Source organism: Lactuca sativa, chromosome 7, assembly GCF_002870075.4.
Source record: "Lactuca sativa cultivar Salinas chromosome 7, Lsat_Salinas_v11, whole genome shotgun sequence".
In the NCBI taxonomy this organism is placed as follows: Eukaryota; Viridiplantae; Streptophyta; class Magnoliopsida; order Asterales; family Asteraceae; genus Lactuca; species Lactuca sativa.
The window spans coordinates 6601067-6617530 of NC_056629.2; positions in this window are offsets into that span (position 1 = coordinate 6601067).

The window sequence follows — 16464 nt, forward strand, 5'->3', positions numbered from 1 at the left end:
ACAGTGATTTTATTATCAACATTGAAGTTTGAGATTGCATAACCATCAACATTGTTCTTCAAATTATAATGAGAAATTTAAATTTTGAACAACTTTTTATCCAAAAGTAATTTCAAAGCGGACGGATAAATCTTCATATTACCCTCCTAAAAATGGAAAAATTAACGATTATAAAAATAGACAGACAAAAAGTAAAAATTAGTTTTATGTAAATGAAGTTAATAACGATAACCTCATTAAACTTTTGAAGCAACTCTTGTGTGTTTTTTTCCAAAAGTTTCTTTGCGTCACGATCAAATAACGTAAGTGACACCACACCAGTAAAGTCTTGTACTATAACAGACTAACATTGATTTTGAAACTAAAATCATTGATATAAACAAATTCAATAACATAAAATTTGAAAATTTAATCGAAGATTATAATAGTATACATAAAAGAGTTACTGAAAACCTTGGAACAACATATACGTAATTGTTCATGCAAGTTGAAGTGTAATAATAAAAAACTTCTTTATCATGCTTTTGATTCGTTCCACTAGCTTTGTCATCATGCATTAAAACGACTTTCATGGCTTTCTCTTGACAAACATAGGTCAACACATTAAAAAATCGATATAAAGGGTGTGATTTTGTTTCTGTAACTAAATGAATGAAACTAATATGCTTAAAATATATTGATTATTTTTTTTATGACCTCTCAACAAGAACACAGTAATAACAAATAATAAGAACATAGTAAACGCAAAAAAATGAAGAGGAATAAGGAGAATAGAGTAAAGTAAGAGCTTGGAAAAAAGAATTTGAGAAAAAGATTGCTCAAGAAAAACATTGTAAATCATAGGACTCGGTCTAAAATCGTAAGAATAGCCACTTCAGTGTAATCGTATATATAAGGTATTTTTGAAGAAGGAAATCATTATCTTCTAAAAAACTTGGGATCCTAAGATATCATCTTGGAGATTTTCGGCTATTCTTTTGGAAAAAAAAGATATCGGCTATATTAATTCAAAACTTCAAATTAATTGACTCTCTTATTTAATCAGTTTTAAAATTCAAACAATACTTTCAAATTGATTCATTTTATGTGAGATATACTGCAAGATAAATTATGAATAATATTGACTTTAATTTTGACTCTTAAATTTTGCTGATTTAATGGGATTAGATTAGATTTTATAGGTTAATAACTTAATTATTGATATTCTTGTTTAATTAGTTTTTAAAAATAAATAAATAAATAATAAAATATAAACGGGTTTAAATTTCGAAATCAAAAGTTATAAATAAGGAAGTTAACTTAGAAACATTATTAATTAGAAAAATTGATATCATGTATATAAATAGAATGATATGTTTCAACTGATAAAATAATTACTGAATTTAAAGATTCTATATTTATTACAGATTCTATAATTAAATGTAATTGTGTTTGAATTTTATTTGGGAAAGATGATGTCAGCAGTTTGATCTAATGGTGGAAAATATAGAATTAAAACACAATCAAGAGTCATGATCACTTCACTGATGAATTAAGGGTTCTCTTTTAATAATATTTAGAAATTTAATTCTCTCCTATTTTGTTCCTGTGATCAAATTGTATATAATACCTTCTTCTCATTTTCCATTTTATTAATACAAATTCTCGTGCCTTCTTGTTCATCTGTCTCCAGTCTCCACTTTACCACATTCTTATTGGATTTGAGTATTCTTGTTGCATGAGATGAATATTAATTGATTTATTTTTATTTAAACCAACGATTTTAGCTTACTATGATATATGTCTCTTTCTATGCTTTACATGTATTGTTGATACTGATTATTAATTTATACAAAACATTTTTTAATGCAATTATGCACTTTTGTTAATTATATAATATGATTAAGCGATTAACAGATAATTGTTGTATGAGTACATAAGTTTGATACGGAAATTTAACCTCCCAATATAGAAAATTTTAGCATCAATGTCAATGAATATTTACGTCAGAATTACCATTTTCATCTAAATCGATTTTGATGTGTCCCTACATTTTTGATGCTTTCCTCTTTCTACAAGATTTTCCTATTAAATAATACCAGAGCTCATTGTCATCTTCGTAAAGATCTTTAACTTCTACTTTATTTTAAGAATAAATGGGCTGACAATGAAATATAATTGGCGTCGACATGTTTATTGTAGAATTGCTCAATTAAAATTGCATTTTATGGATAACAAACTAAATAGATAATATTAAACACACACTCAAAGATTTATGATTTTCTAAACTTTATCCTAAATATTCTTTGGATAAATACTTAGACAAAAATTTGTATACTTGTGATAGTCATTATTATTACTCTTTTTGCCTAGGGTTCATTCAAATTCATTTATGCATATTTAAAAAAATTCTTCTACATCGACTTTCGTTGTCCCTACATCTTCAATACTTTCCTCTTGCTACAAGTTTTCCCTCTTGGAGTATAACAGAACTCTTTGTCATCTATAAAAAGGTCTTTAACTTCTATAATTCTGTTGTATTTTAAAGATATATATAGGACCCTACGGTGCTCATTTTATAACCAAATTCTTATATGTACCCGCATATCTTCGTTATAATGTTTAAAAATACAAAAGACTACTATACCAACTAAAGGCTCTGTTGCCTACAAGTTCATTGGATGTTTCTCTTTTGGAAGCTTCCTATTTATTCTTTTCAACTAAAATTATAATTTAATAAGAAATGTTATAGTAATGATTAATGGTCTAAAATATTTTTTGACATCCATTTTATCTGGAAAGAACAGGGTAGTGAACACCTACCATAATGAAATGAGTCGTTCAATTATATATATATTTTGTGCAGTCTCTATCGCAAAATGGATCAACCTCACGAGTCTTTTGTATCGTTCGTGGCACTGGAAGGCACTTTTTTGGAACTGTAAAATTTTATTAATTAACTAGCAAAGCACTTGAAAACAAACAATCGATCCATAACATAAAAAGAGCTAAATCGAGATTATGCAACCAACCAACCTAGTTGAAATTACATTTTTTTGTTCCCATTAGGCCATTACTAAATCCAAAACTTTCTCAACCATCTTGTCAAAGATTAGTCTTTCACAGTTCCACAAAATATTGTGTCGATAGTTCCAAAAAGAACCCATATACATGTAATAATGATTTCATCAAAACTTTTCATTTGAGCTACATTTAGCTTAATTTATCTGGCTAAAAAAATCAAATACGCAAAAGTATTAAATGAAAGCATATAATTAGATTATGAAGTGCTTATGGTATTATATTTGGAAATAACAGTATGAAATGTTTTTGGTAGCGTCTTCATTAATATGCTTTACGGTATGGGAATGAAGTAAAAACCTTGTGGCTTATGTGGAAATGCCAACTCATGGTGAACATCACTCCAAGCAAGAGTAAGAACTTTGTCGTAGTGATATGAAGTGACTTGAGCTACAAAGCTCCACACACACACACACACACACACACTCTCTCTCTCTCTCTCTTACTTATTTTGTTTATATAAAAGTGATGACGTGGATTGGTAGTTCAGTAGTTCTTTCTTAATGTGAATAAGGATGTATTAAAGTTGATGTGACCTGAGGTATATACGTTATAGCCTAACTAACCATAGTGCACCACTTATTAATATATTCGAAACTAATTCTATATATGAATTGTTTTTTTTATGTATATCTCCCTTAAACATTATATACTATCGAAAAAAATATAAAGTTATCCCCAATCTTATATTGAAAATATCACTTTTACACTATAAGTTTGAGGACTTTAATTTTTATATATATCTTTTATGTTGTAATTATAAGAATAATATAAAAAAATAATATTAAGGATGAGAGGTGGTGTAAGGCCTTCTGGTATGGTCATCACGAGAGCTTCTGTGGTCTATGTGGCCACTAACCACAAATGTGAACACCATCCCATAGTGATAGTGGTGGAACATTTTCGTGGTCATATGTGGTGAAGAGCACAGATCACCACACCCAATCAACTTCATTCTCTCTTTATTCCTCTCTATCTCTCTCTACCTTTTTCCATCTCTCTTTACAATTTAATTAATTAAAAAAAATATATTTTTTATTTTAATAATCAAAAAATAAGAGGGATATAGTGGTGAGTATCCCAACCTTTTAGTGATAGCTAGTGGTGATGATGTGTCACCCACCACTATAGTGGTTAGTGGTGGGTATAAGGATGGCCTTATACCCACCACTAACCACTATAGTGGTGGGTGACACATCATCACCACTAACTATCACTAAAAGCTTGGGATACTCACCACTATATGCCTTTTATTTTTTGATTATTAAAATAAAAAATATATATATTTTAATTAATTAAATTGTAGAGAGAGATAGAGAGAAATAGAGAGAGAAGCAATTTTATTGGCCGTAGTGTTCCGTTCTTCCCACCACATATGACAACAAAATAACTCCATCACTAGCCACCACTAAAATCTTGGGATGATGCTCACATCCGTAGTTAGTGGCCACATAGACCACAAACCCTCTCATGATAAGCATACCATAAGGCCTAACGGATGACTAAGTAATTGACACAAGATATATTTTCAACCAATTAGCTAACCTACCCACATGGCTACATGTATGCATTGTGCAACGAATATCTGTACAATTGCTAAATTATTGCACAAATGCACTAAAAGGTACAACCTCCCAATGCCTATAAGTAGAAGTTCACAAGGACGATCAATATTCTTAAGACAGAGAGGATTGGGCCCACAATATACAGACTTGGGGATCGGTAAATTCAAAGCCATGTGTTTACTTTGGACCATTTATTTTATTCTTTGGAGCTTTGCCACTCCATCCATGATCCATCTATTTATCATATTTTAATTCTTAAAAGTCTGTTTTTGATTTTTTACGAACATGATGAGCTCCATTTATCATCGGTTTGTGTTTATAAACACAACACATTTTGCATAAATGATGTTGATTAAGGCGACTTAAAATGTATACATCCGTTTGATTCTTTCATTAGTACGTATGTTAAGTCAAACTTCAAATAAGTATGACATCCGAAAGAGAGATTAATGATGCAGAACGAAAGTACAAACACAGAAAATGTTAAGAAATTACAAGGGGTAATTTTATTAATTTCCATGGACCTCATAAAGTTTACAAGAACCTTATATATAGAGGATAGCTAAATTTTACAAGTACGACAAAAATTCTGAAAATTAAAATTGACATCAAATTTCTCTAATTAATCTACTAGTTAAACTTTGAAAAAAAATGGAAATTAAATATCTTGTCATAAAAACAACATACTAAGAGAAAATAAAGACATTAACCGATATTGAGGTAAAATCAAAATTGAAGGCCTAAACAACCTTTTTGGTGACGACGATATGGCAAACCATCTTTGGCCCGAAAGAGCTTTCAGATGTTACAAAATGGACCTTGAGATGACGAATCAAAAAAAATTGCTACAAGATCTTTTTGTGTGCAAGTGTCCAAGCAAGAATTAATATTCACATTATATAATTACTAGCAACTAAAAAATATAAAAGAAACTTATAGATATTGAGTCACAATCCTAAACGTATGATAAAGGGGATAATATTCTTTTGTTCATGGTATGTCTTGAAAAAAAAGCACTTACAGTGGTGACCATCTCTCATTTTTTACGGTGTCTATATTATTATTACTATTATTCTTTATTTTTCTATTATATCCTTAAATCTAATCATCTTTTATATATATATATATATATATATATATATATATATATATATATATATATATATATATATATATATATATATATATATATATATAGGGAAGAGTTATATGGAAAATAAATGATTAGGACAACACATATTTGAACCAATGAAAACATGACAACACATCACTTCCACAATAACTTCCACAATACATTACTTGTGAAGAAAGAAATTGACACTTGTCATTTGATTATTGGTTCCGGTAGATGTTGCCTAGTTATTTGTTTTCCATAGAACTCAATCCTATATATATATATATATATATATATATATATATATATATATATATATATATATATATATATATATATATATATATATATATATATATATATATATATATATATATATATATATATATTCCTGTTACATTAAATCGTTTAACCACAAACATAATCACATTTTTCATTTTTCTCATCCCACGCCTTTTTATTCAAATGTTTCAAATACAGGAAACTAATAAAAAAACAATTAAAAAAATATGAAACTAGTAATTAAAATATCATTTCATTAATAAAAAACTACAAGCTTAAATAAATACTAATAGTTAAAAGCATGCCGGTTCTAAGGATTCAAATGTCCAAGCCAAGATGGATAAAAAATGCTCTTAGGCCTTAACGTGTAACAAATTAACTTACATAAATTAATATTTTTATTAAAATGACGATAAACTTTATAGCAATAAACAAAACAAAATCATAGTATTTTAATGAGTAATTACATATCCTAACAGCTAACCGACGATCCGTGAAGCTGTTCTAGCATTCTTGATTGCAAATTGGTTGAGCAACTCTTCATAGTCTATACTCTCTAAGATTTAGTTCTCGATAGATATCATTGCCAAACCGCTAAGTCATTCTTGTGTCATTGTGGAGCATAAATAAAATTTCACAAACTTTAATTTTGAAAAATTCTTTTCTGCAGATGCAACCGTTATTGGAATAGTCAACAATATTCTATATGCAATGCTTGCATTTAGGAAATAATCAAGCTCTTTCAAAAACTTCAAAACATCTATAGGGTTGCTAAATTCATTGGTTTCCAATGTCTCAAATAATTTCAACTCTGTATAAAGTTCCTCGACATCAATATCCGATCTTTCTTCAAACTTGAGTGCTTTTTCAAGACGATGACAATACGACTTAAGATCTTTATCTTCAATTCCCCTCAAATTATGTGGAAATAAAAAACAAAATACTTTGTCATACTCTTTGAATTATTCAAATTTTGTCTCAAGAGAAGAAATAGCTTGATCAATAATGAATAAGAAATAATTGACTCTAAAATTCTCTTCAGGTGTAAATCAAACTTCTTCGCTAGTTGAAATCTCATCAAACCTTCTTTTTCTTTCAATCAAACGCTTTTGTGGAAATATTGGATTAATACTCATTTCAATAGCAATCTCCTTAGCTTCAACAATCGCTTTTGAAAAACCAGTTTCTCTATAATTCTTGAAGTACCTAATCAATTTGTTTAATTCTGTAATAGCATTATCAAGATGCATATCCTTTGATTGTAACTTCATACTCACAATATTCACATGGTTTGGTACTTCACACCAAATAATAGTTGAGACCAAAAATTCAAAGTCACCAAGTGTTTTTTCTACTAGTGAGGTTGCTTCACTTGCAATTGCAGCATCATTATCTTTTTCTCCAACTTGAAGTAAAGTTTCCCGTACATCCACAAGTTGAAGTTTAATAGCCTTTACACTCTTAACCCGACTTTCCCAACAAGTTTTGTGACATCCCCAAAATCACGGCCAGAAAAGACCGGTTTGTTTATGCTTTGTTTAAAAATCAGAGTTACATTTTAAATGAAAGTGTTGCGGAATTTGTCCCAAAACAAAAATATGATAAAGATTTATCAAAGAATTTCCATAGAAATGTATTTCATTAAAAGACTCGGGATGTCATGTTCGTACAGATCAAAAGAATAAACAGTACAATATAAGTCTTACTACATTATTTCATATCTACAGGCCTATATCCGTAATCCCTCGTCCAAAACATCACACCTATGCTCATGCGCCACTACTTGTAATACATAAAACTGAGTGGGTCAGGCTTGGGAGCCTGGTGAGCACATAGGGTTTTCAACCCACAATAAATAAGTTTATTAATTTCATCGATCAACAATAACCCGATTACCCGTTCCCGTTATCCTCACTTTACGTCCCTAAACACCTATCATAAGGGACCTAGCCTAAGGATCATCATCGGGACGGACACTACTGCTAAGGGGATTCCTCAGCAATAAATGTCCTATAGGCAACCATGTGGGGGATGGAGTACACCGGTGAACATATCGTTCACAAACACCTACAGGTTGCGAGCCTGCTAATGTTCCACTGGACTGTCTAAAAGAGTCTGTGGTCGTCATCCATACTCCGCTAGATGACAGAATCAACAACATCAACATCGAGGCCTCTCATCATTTTATCACACATCACCTATTGCATCTACCCATGTTTTACCCCAACATTTTCGTAGATATAAAATACATATACAGTTTAAATCATTGAAAACATGTATAACAACGTTCATCTAGCATAGATAGCAAGTATTCAGATAATATGCACATATAACACGTAATTTATATAAAATACTTCATATCTATGTGTAAGTTGAAAGTAACTATGCACTCACTTGTTAAGGTGATGATTCCAAAATCGAGCAGCGCTTGCTTCTAACGATTCTATTTTCCTTCGACGAAACCTAGCATTATTATCGCTAAATTTTAGTCTAATATTTACCGTGACCAACTATTAGTCTTAGTATTATTATTATTATATAAGCGTTAAACAATATTTTCCAACCATTATGTACAGACAGGGGCCAGACATAAAACACCGGAGGGCAGGACCATTTTGGCATATAGCACTTCTGAAATCCAACAACCCTATGCGGCCCTTTAAACCAGATTCGCCGTACCTCGAGTAGTTAAAAAAATATTATAACGACACTTATATAAGTTATAATAATAGCTCAAATATTTATTATAAGTTCATAATAACAATACTAATTTTAAATATAAGCTATATTAAAATAAGGTAAGCATAACTTACTTACAATGGGGGTTTTAGCTAGGAGTCGGGCTCTGCAGGGGCAGAACTTCGTCGCTGAATCTTTCTAAGAAAGATTCGTGCAGCGCTTCAGCGCTCACCTTACTATACTAAGCTACAGAAAGATAAGTCGAATCACGAGGGACCGAAATGCTCGGGGGATAAGGAGAGAAAGACTCTTGAATCAAGTGAATGGTGCAAGAAATATGAGAGCCCAAGGCTCTTATTTATACTAATTGAATTTTCAAAAACTACCCTCCATAATTACGTAATGACCTTTTAGTTATATAAACAACTAAACACCCCTCTATAATACTATTATAAATGGATTTAATGATACTTGTACTAAACTAATGTCGAAAGAACTCAACATTAGTCTTATAATAACCGCATCGTCGATACCTTTCTAATGATATATACATATGTATATATATGTGTACGTATACATGATTTATACTTTATTTTAATACGTAAATATGCTATTATAATTTGTAACTCGTTCATACGAACTCCGTTTTTGACGTTCTTTATATCCACGTGTAGGTGAAGACGTACTCTACAACTTTCGTTTAGACTCCGTCGGCTAATTTTGACTTTATTTTTAAAGTTATATTTTTAACAAGCCAGGACAGGATTGGTCTGTTTAAAATCTCATAACTTCTTCATACGAAGTCAGATTTGGGCGTTATTTTTATCGATGTTCTTAGTTTAACATATTCTACAACTTTCGTTTAGATCACTAAGGCTAAATCTCGCTCTATCGTAAATTCACTATTCACGCTTCCCGGTATCGTGTCGGTTCTGTCGTGAAACTTCGACGGGTCATAACTTCTTCGTTATAACTCGGATTTCGGCGTTCCTTATATGCACGGAAACCTTGAGACATATTCTACAACTTTATGTAGAGATATCGGGATTATCTCACACTTTAATTTTGACGCTCATTTTTATTCTTTATTAATTATATATTTATAATTAAATAATAAACACATATAATTCACATAATACTCAAATATTTCATCTTTATTACTTCAAAAAGAGTTACAAGAGTTGACCTAGGCTATTACATTGACAAAAATGCTTAGCCCTGAAACCCGGGCGTTACAATTCTCTCCCCCTTAGGATGATTCCGTCCTGGAATCATGCATCAGCAAACAGATGTGGATAGCGACTCATCATGTCATCCTCTGTTTCCCAAGTGAGATTTGGCCCATTCGAATGTTTCCATCGGACTAGCACCAAGTCAACCATCTTGCGTCATAACTTCTTAGTCTTACGGTCAATAATTGACTCAGGCTCTTCGATCAACCTTTTATTTTCATCCATCCTTAACTCTGAGATTGGAATTATGTCGGGAACATCTCCCGTGAATTTCCTCAAATAACACACATGGAAGGTGTTATGAATACCATTGAGTTCTTCGGGCAATTCCAGCTTGTAAGCTTGGTTCCCTATCTTCTGAAGAACTTTGAACGGTCCAATAAACCTTGTACTCAACTTTCCTCGTTTCCCAAATTGTATAAGTCCCTTCCATGGTGAGACTTTAAGCAAAACGGAATCCCCAACTTCGAAAGTTATCGGTCGTCTTTTCTTGTCAGCATAGCTCTTCTGACGATCCTGGGCTGCTAACATCCTTTCCCTAATCACCTTCAACTTCTCAGCAGTCTCATGGACTATCTCGGGGCCCATAAACTGCTTCTCTCCGGCTTCAAGCCAACAAGACGGCGTACAACACTTCTGCCCATACAAGGCTTGATAAGGAGCCATCTTGATGCTCGAGTGAAAACTATTGTTGTAGGAAAATTCTACCAGAGGTAAGTGCTCGTCCCAATTCCCTTGGAATTCGAGGGTACATGCTCTCAACATATCTTCCAGCGTCTGAATCGTTCTTTCGCTCTGACCATCAGTTTGCGGATGGTAAGCAGTACTTAAACACAACTTTGTACCCAACTCCTCTTGTAGACTCCTCCAAAACCGTGATGTGAAACGACTATCACGATCTGATACAATCGTAAGAGGGACACCGTGAAGTCTTACAATTTCCTTCACGTAAGCATTTGCGAGCTTATCCATAGACCACTTCTCGTTGGCTGCTATGAAGTCTGCACTCTTGGTGAAATGATCCACGACTACCCAAATCATGTCGTGACCGTTCTTCGTCCTGGGTAGTTTAGTCACAAAATCCATGGTGATGTCTTCCCATTTACCCATGGGTATAGGTAAAGGTTCCAAACTCCCATACGGTTTCTGATGTTGTGCCTTAAACCTCACACATGTTACGCACTCGGCCACATACTTCGCAACATCGAGCTTCATCGTCGGCCACCCGTAGTAGGGTTTTAGGTCCCTATACATTTTAGTGCTACCGGGATGAATCGAGTACATGGTCTTGTGTGCTTCTTCCATCAGAAGATCTCTTATTCCTCCCGTCTTAGGTACCCAAATTCGATCTTGGAATACCTTCAGTCCTCGACTGTTTGTACCAAACACTAACGTTCTTCCCAAACGTTCTTCCTTTCGGTCATTTTTCTCTAAAGCTTCTTCTTGAGCTTTCCTGATACTTTCCACAATCGTCGAGACGACTTCAATTCTTAACGCTCTTGGCCTTTTCCTTTCCAGATTGACTTTCCGACTGAGAGCATCAGCAACAATATTTGCTTTACCTGGGTGGTAAAGTATCTCACAGTCGTAGTCCTTGAGAAGTTCTAGCCAGCGTCGTTGCCTCATGTTCAACTCCTTCTGATTAAAGAGATACTGGAGACTCTTATGATCAGTGAAGAGCTTGCACTTCGTGCCGTAGAGGTAATGCCTCCATATCTTTAAGGCAAAAACTACCGCTGCCAACTCCAGATCATGAGTGGGGTAGTTCTTTTCGTGCTCTTTCAATTGTCGAGATGCGTATGCTATCACCTTTTCTCTTTGGGTCAGAACACAACCCAACCCGACTCCAGAAGCGTCACTATAAACCGCGAAATCTTCGACTCCATCGGGTAGAGAAAGTATCGGCGCTTCATATAACTTCTTCTTTAGCTTCTCGAATGCCTCATCGTGTTTCTCACTCCACGTATACGTAGCTCCTTTATGAGTCAAAGCTGTTAATGGAGCAGCTATCGAAGAAAAGCCTTGGATAAATCGTCGATAATATCCGGCTAATCCTAGAAAGCTTCGAATCTCCGTGGGACTCTTTGGACGTTCCCACTTCATTACAGCCTCGATCTTTGCGGGGTCAACCATTATTCCCTCCTGGTTAACAACATGACCCAAGAATTGGACTTCCCGTATCCAAAAGTCGCATTTGGAGAACTTTGCAAAAAGCTTCTCCTTCTTCAACACTTCTAATACTTCCCGTAGATGCTTGCCATGCTCCTCTTGGCTTTTCTAGTAGATGAGAATGTCGTCGATGAACACTATCACGGATTTATCGAGGAATGGTTTACAAACCCTATTCATCAAATCCATGAATGTTGCGGGAGCATTGGTTAGCCTGAATGACATAACCAAGAACTCGTAGTGTCCATATCTCGTTCTGAATGCAGTCTTCTCAATATCCTGCTTTCTCACCTTTAGCTGATGATATCCTGACCTAAGATCGATCTTTGAGAAGTAGCTCGAACCTTGCAGCTGATCGAATAGGTCATCAATCCTCGGCAATGGATACTTGTTCTTCACCGTTGCCTTATTCAGCTCTCGGTAGTCTATACACATTCTCATACTTTCGTCCTTCTTCTTCACGAATAACACCGGAGCTCCCCAAGGTGATGAACTAGGTCGAATAAAATCGTTGTCCAACAGCTCCTGAAGTTGTGTCATGAGCTCCTTCATCTCCGTCGGTGCTAATCGGTAAGGTGCCTTTGCTATCGGTGTTGTTCCTGGTAACAAGTCTATACGAAACTCCACTTGCCTATCAGGTGGTAATCCGGGAAGATCTTCGGGAAAGACTTCCGGATAATCACACACAACCGGAATATTCTGCACCTCGTTCTTCTCCTTCTTGGCATCGATTACGAATGCCAAATATGATGCACATCCTTTGGACAAACATTTCCTGGCTTTCATCAGGGAGATGATTCCAGAATTCACTCTTCGTTTGTCCCCATACACCATAAATGATTCTTTTCCGGGTGGGTTTACCTTTACTATCTTCTTTCGGCATTGAATCTCAGCATCGTTGGCGCTAAGCCAATCCATACCCAAAACGATGTCGAAACCGTTTAACTCTATGGGTAATAGCTCTTCGTGGAATTCGTTTCCGTTTAGGTCAATGACGATGTTCCTAATACGATTACTAACAGGTACGAATTTGCCACTGGCAACTTCTACAATCAGGGCATTATCTAGTTTTTCTACAGGCAATGCTAATTTCCCACCAAATTTATGCGACACAAAGGAGTAGTTGGCTCCGGAATCAAATAGTATATTTGCAGGCAAACCATTTACAAGAAAGGTACCTGAAGCGACGTCTTCTGCCTCCTTTGCAGCCTCGAGCGTCATCTGGAAGGCTCTCGCCTTCGGCTTCGGTGGTATGTTGGGTCTTCCTGTCTCCTTCTTCTTCGGGCAGTCCTTCAAAATGTGCCCTTCTTCATTGCACCCATAACAGGCTTTCTGGTTGAGGGTGCATTCATTGGCGTAGTGCCCAGGCTTTCCGCACTTGTAACAAGTGACCCCTCCGTCACACTTCCCAGAGTGCTTCTTCTTGCACTTGTCACACCACTTCGCTTCTGATCCTCCTCCCCTCGAACCAGACTTCGAGAATCTACTCTTCTTGTTGGACTTCGAGGATCCATTGAACTTCCGTTTCTCACCAACCTCATCCCTCTCCAGACCTCTTTCCTTTTGTTGGGTCTCCACGTTCTTAGCTGCTCGAACAGCTGATTTCAGAGTGGTTGCCATCTTGACTGTTGGGCCAAAGTCAGCCGGCAGTCCGTTTGCGAATTTCTCAATTTTGGAAAGTTCGGTTGGCACTAGGTATGGAAACAACTTCATCTTTTCCGTAAATGCAGCAGCATAGTCATCGATGCTCATTCTCCCCTTCTTTAAATTTTGGAACTCATTGTTCAGATCAATCAGGTCTATCTCTGAACAGTACTGCGCCTTTAGTTGTTCCAAGAACTCATCCCATGACATTTTCAGAGCTTCTCCCTGTGGCATTGTATCTGCCAATAGCTTCCACCAGCTCAAGACTCCAGTTTTCAATTGTCTCACAGCGAAGACAGTCTTCTGCTTCTCGCTGCAGTCGCAGCTCTCAAATACCATCTCCATCTCGGAGATCCAGTCCATAATCTCAACAGGCTTTGGGCTTCCTGAGAGACTTGGTGGTTTCGCACCCAAGAAATTTTTGTACATCCGCCCATCCTTGTTGTTTCTCCCTTCTGGGCCATCCTTTTGCTCACCTTGAGTCCCTACTTGACTCACTTAGCGGCTATAGTTCCCTTCCTCAGATGGCTCGGGAACTGGCTCCGTCGGTTCAACATGTATGGTAGGTTCATCCCTATTTTTGTGGAGCATCCGTCTCATTTCTTCCCTTTGTTCAGCTAGCATAGCCTGAATCATGGCTTGAACTCCAGCCATGGTGACTGGCTCAGGTGCAACTTCTTCAACAACAGGTATTTGCTGAACCACTGGGGGTTGGTTCCTACCTCCATTTGCGTTCACGTTTCCGCTACGGGTCCTTGCCATCTTGATCTATACACCGAATAAGGTGAATTTAGATCTTTATTTAGGATAGACGTTTTAAATCGTCCTTATCACTCCGAAACGTTTACATGCTAGTTCTAATATCGTAGTCGTACGTTTAGAATCTTAAACACATAAGGTTTCCAGATCCGGTCGGCAACAGACCATAGATCCGAACAATTAACAGCATATTATGCACAAAGCATTTAGCATATAAAAGCATTTTAGGCACAATTCCTAAAATAAGCTAGTGCTCACACCTCACAATCATCGCTTAGCATTCTAAGTTTAAGTCTAGAAACCCTACAAATTCCTAGTTCGCTTAAACTAATGCTCTGATACCAACTGTGACATCCCCAAAATCACGGCCAGAAAAGACCGGTTTGTTTATGCTTTGTTTAAAAATCAGAGTTACATTTTAAATGAAAGTGTTGCGGAATTTGTCCCAAAACAAAAATATGATAAAGATTTATCAAAAGAATTTCCATAGAAATGTATTTCATTAAAAGACTCGGGATGTCATGTTCGTACAGATCAAAAGCATAAACAGTACAATATAAGCCTTACTACATTATTTCATATCTACAGGCCTATATCCGTAATCCCTCGTCCAAAACATCACACCTATGCTCATGCGCCACTACCTGTAATACATAAAACTGAGTGGGTCAGGCTTGGGAGCCTGGTGAGCACATAGGGTTTTCAACCCACAATAAATAAGTTTATTAATTTCATCGATCAACAATAACCCGATTACCCGTTCCCGTTATCCTCACTTTACGTCCCTAAACACCTATCATAAGGGACCTAGCCTAAGGATCATCATCGGGACGGACACTACTGCTAAGGGGATTCCTCAGCAATAAATGTCCTATAGGCAACCATGTGGGGGATGGAGTACACCGGTGAACATATCGTTCACAAACACCTACAGGTTGCGAGCCTGCTAATGTTCCACTGGACTGTCTAAAAGAGTCTGTGGTCGTCATCCATACTCCGCTAGATGACAGAATCAACAACATCAACATCGAGGCCTCTCATCATTTTATCACACATCACCTATTGCATCTACCCATGTTTTACCCCAACATTTTCGTAGATATAAAATACATATACAGTTTAAATCATTGAAAACATGTATAACAACGTTCATCTAGCATAGATAGCAAGTATTCAGATAATATGCACATATAACACGTAATTTATATAAAATACTTCATATCTATGTGTAAGTTGAAAGTAACTATGCACTCACTTGTTAAGGTGATGATTCCAAAATCGAGCAGCGCTTGCTTCTAACGATTCTATTTTCCTTCGACGAAACCTAGCATTATTATCGCTAAATTTTAGTCTAATATTTACCGTGACCAACTATTAGTCTTAGTATTATTATTATTATATAAGCGTTAAACAATATTTTCCAACCATTATGTACAGACAGGGGCCAGACATAAAACACCGGAGGGCAGGACCATTTTGGCATATAGCACTTCTGAAATCCAACAACCCTATGCGGCCCTTTAAACCAGATTCGCCGTACCTCGAGAAGTTAAAAAAATATTATAACGACACTTATATAAGTTATAATAATAGCTCAAATATTTATTATAAGTTCATAATAACAATACTAATTTTAAATATAAGCTATATTAAAATAAGGTAAGCATAACTTACTTACAATGGGGGTTTTAGCTAGGAGTCGGGCTCTGCAGGGGCAGAACTTCATCGCTGAATCTTTCTAAGAAAGATTCGTGCAGCGCTTCAGCGCTCACCTTACTATACTAAGCTACAGAAAGATAAGTCGAATCACGAGGGACCGAAATGCTCGGGGGATAAGGAGAGAAAGACTCTTGAATCAAGTGAATGGTGCAAGAAATATGAGAGCCCAAGGCTCTTATTTATACTAATTGAATTTTCAAAAACTACCCTCCATAATTACGTAATGACCTTTTAGTTATAT